This window comes from Bison bison, unplaced genomic scaffold (assembly GCF_000754665.1).
Source record: "Bison bison bison isolate TAMUID 2011002044 unplaced genomic scaffold, Bison_UMD1.0 scf7180017864377, whole genome shotgun sequence".
In the NCBI taxonomy this organism is placed as follows: domain Eukaryota; kingdom Metazoa; phylum Chordata; class Mammalia; order Artiodactyla; family Bovidae; genus Bison; species Bison bison.
The window spans coordinates 285,723-289,340 of record NW_011494949.1 but is presented as its reverse complement, the minus strand read 5'-3'; the positions used below and the strand labels follow the sequence as shown (position 1 = coordinate 289,340).

Sequence of the window (3,618 nt, the reverse complement as noted above, 5' to 3'; positions counted from 1 at the left end):
ATGTGCGTGCGTGTTCATGTCGTGTGCGTGTGTGCACGCTGTGCATGTGTGCGTGTGTGCATGTGAATGTTGTGTGCATGTGTGTGCATGTGTGCATTGTTTGTGCATTGTGTGTGTGCATGTTGCATGCATGTGCACTCACGTGTGCATGTGTGCATGTGTGTGCTCGTGAGTGCACGTGTGTGAACACGTGTGCACGTGTGTGCGCATGTGCATGTGCATGTATGTGCATGTGCGTGCCTGTGTATGCACATGCATGCGTGTGCCTGTTGTGAGCATGTGTGTGTGCATTTGTATGTGTGCGTTTGTGTGCATGCACACGTGTGCATGTGTCTGCGTGTGCCTGTTGTGTGCCTCTGTGTGTGTGTGTGTGTGTGTATTTGCTTTCTCCATCTGTCTGGCTGCATTGGGTCTTAGCTGTGGCTCTCAGGATCTTTAGTCGCAGCATGTGGGGTCTCGTTCCCTAGCTGGGGTGTGAAGCTGGGCCTCTTGCATTGGGAGTGCAGAGTCTTATCCACTGGACCGACTTGAGGTGCTCACATGCCCCCCTCAGGGTCAGGTGCATGGAGCTCCCCCTCCACACCTTCCCACTGAGGCACTGTTGTCTGTGGCCCCCAGAGTGGCCTTGTTCTGGGCACAAGACATCTGATCCCTCGGGTGGGCGTCAGGGTGGTATGGGGCTCCGCCAGGAACCCTGGCCCCCACCCAAGGGCCACGGCACATTAGAGCCCGTGGACCGGTTGTGTGTTAGTCGCTTCAGTCGTGTCCAACTCTGTGGTGCCCCCTGGACTGTAACCCAGCAGGCTCCTCTGTCCATGGGATTCTCCAGGCAAGAATACTGGAGTGGGTTGCCATTCCCTTCTCCAGGGGATCTTCCCAACCCAGAGATCAAACCCACGTCTCTTACATCCCCTGCATTGGCAGGCAGGTTCTTTACCACTAGGGCTCCCTGGGAAGCCCCGTGGACAGGCTGGGCTGCTGTAAAGTGGGCACTGGAGCCGTCTTCTGAAAGTAGGGTGTTTGCGCCTGCGCCATCGCTCTGCACTGAGGATACGGGCTACGCCGCCCACCCGCCAGGCGTCTGAGGCCAGGAACTGGAGGTGGCAGGGCAGGAAGGGCCCTCACGGACTTGCAAAGCTGCCCGAGTCTTGAGCTCAGCATCTTGCAGCTTTGAAAGAGCAGGGAGAACAAAGTGATGGACCTCAAATACCAGGTGCTAATTAAGACTGCCAGTCTTGCGCCGTGTCTCACACATGCTGAGCATCTTTAAAGCTCCCTCATGTGATGAGATGTCACTGGAACGCCCAGGCTGCCTCTGACAAAGACGTCTGTCTCTACACCCTTCTGCTTTCTCACCTAAAAAATCCCTGGAAAGTTACCACGTGCTCCCTAATACCAAGGTTGGCACTTCCCCATTTCTAAAGTCCTTTTGCAGACGTGGGGCTGCACTGAGCCCCAAAGCACCCCCCCACCACCCCACCCAGCCTCCATCAGCCAGAGAAACCAGGGCATCTGTGTGGGCATCTCTCCTTCAGATGAGGCCTGTCTGTCCCTGCCCCTGAGTTAGCAAAGACTTCTTTGTGTAAGACTTGCCATGATCAATTTCCTCAGTATAGAAAAGGCTTTTCAGCTTCCTCTGTTTCATCTTGTCTGTTCTGGCAAGTTGTGTTTTGGGGAAATTTAAGTGTCACATTTCTTGGAGTAAAGCCCTTCACACGATCTCCTGTTATCAGGCCAGAGTCTGTAGGGTCTGTAGCGATGTCACCAGTGATCAGTCTTCCTAGGGTTTATCACTTTTATTGATTATTCAGGTTATGTGCTTTTGGACTTACTGATTTTCCCTGTTTACTTTCTCTGAATTTCTGCTTTTATTTTTACTATTTCCTTTCAATGTACCAGCTTTAATTGCTCTTTTTCTACCTTCTTAATGTGGAAGCTTCAGTCATTGGTTTTATTGTATCTGAAGCTGTAAGTTTACCTCTAAGCACGCACGCACACAGACCCAAACACACACACACACACAAGTATACATACAATGCACAAGGGACCCGCCGGCCACCCACATGAACACCCGCAGCGTTACGCACGCTGAGGCACAGATGCACAGGACGGAAGTGAGACGCCTGAGACGTTTGGGGGGAGCGGGGCCGTGCCCCCTGCCAAGCTCCTGGGAGCCACCCCAACTCTGCTGGCCCCAGGACCAGGAGTCCACTGGCTTCAGATCCGGCCGCCTCCGCGTCCTCACAGGGTCATCCCCATGCATGTCTGAGTCCTGGGCTTCTCTTCTCGTAAGGACACCAGTCCCATGAGATCAAGACACATCACAAGGACCTCAGCTTAACCTGACCATCTGCAAAGACCCTGTTCTCAGGTGAAGCCAAGTCAGGTGCTGGGGCTGAGACCGGCGCCATCCAGGGGCACAGCTGCGCCTCACCCACGGGGCTCCCCTCGTGCTGTTGGTGCTCAGTCGCTCAATCGTGTCCAACTCGTCGTGACCCATGGACCCTCACCCACGGGGCTCCCCTCACGCTGTTGGTGCTCAGTCGCTCAGTCGTGTCCAACTCGTCGTGACCCATGGACTGCACACACAGGCTTCCCTGTCCTTCACTGTCTGCAGATCTTGTTCAAACTTATGTCCATCGAGTTGGTGATGCCATCCAACTTTCGCATCTCTTTTGCGCTTTCTCCTTCTGCCTTCAACCTTGTCCACCATCAGGGTCTTTTCCAGTGAGTTAGTTCTTTGCATCAGGTGGCCAGAGTATTGGAGTTTGAGCTTAATCATCAGTCCTTCCGATGAATATTCAGGACTGATCTCCTTTGGGATGGACTGGTTGGATCTCTTTGCAGTCCAAAGGGCTCTCAAGAGTCTTCTCCAGCACCACAGTTCAAAAGCATCAATTCTTTGGCACTCAGCTTTCTTTATGGCCCAACTGTCACATCCATACATGACCACTGGGAAAACCACAGCTTTGATGAGACGGGCCTTTGTCAGCGGAGTGTTATCTATGCTTTTAACACACTGTCCAGATTGACCGTAGCTTTGTGCTGGGCTATGACCCAGTCTCTCTGCTCTCTTTTGACCCGAAACTTAGCTGAGTTTTGGCCCTGGGAGTCTTCTCAAGTGGCCCATGTGCCCTGTCCAGTAGCCCCTGTGAGCGCTCGCCTGCTTTGTGCTCGGCAAGGAGCCCCAGGTAGGCAGTCTTTGCTCCCCCCGGCCCCGCGGCTCCCGCCCCTGGGTGGCTCAGCACCCAGTCTCCGTGAGCCCCTCCTGCCTGTCCCAGGCCGTGGATACAGGGTGGCCTTCCTGGCTGCCCAGAGCCTGAGGGACGTGTTTTCTGATCAAGTCTCCTGCGGCCCAGACCCACCCTGTCACAGCAAAGTCCCTGAAAGGTGGCAGTGCGCTTGAGTGCTGCTCTCTGGCCACGGGGGGGCGCCAGTGCCCCTTGGCACCTGCAGGAACCCAGGAGCAGAGCCAACGGAGGGCCAGGGTCAGGGCTGTGGGGCTTCCGGAAGTAGGGCAGCACCCTACAGGCCCCCTGGAGATGGGGGGGGTCAGCAAGTTGGACCCTGGCCGCCCTGTGTGTGCGGGAGGGGCAGGAGGGGTGGGGGTCTTCGGGG

General features: G+C 55.4%; 1 protein-coding gene across 1 annotated transcript in view; it reads left to right on the top strand.

Annotated features, from left to right (window-relative positions):
• Positions 1-3,618, top strand: part of ZDHHC11 (zinc finger, DHHC-type containing 11) — a 34,176-nt gene that overhangs the window by 6,434 nt on the left and 24,124 nt on the right. The window lies entirely within an intron of this gene.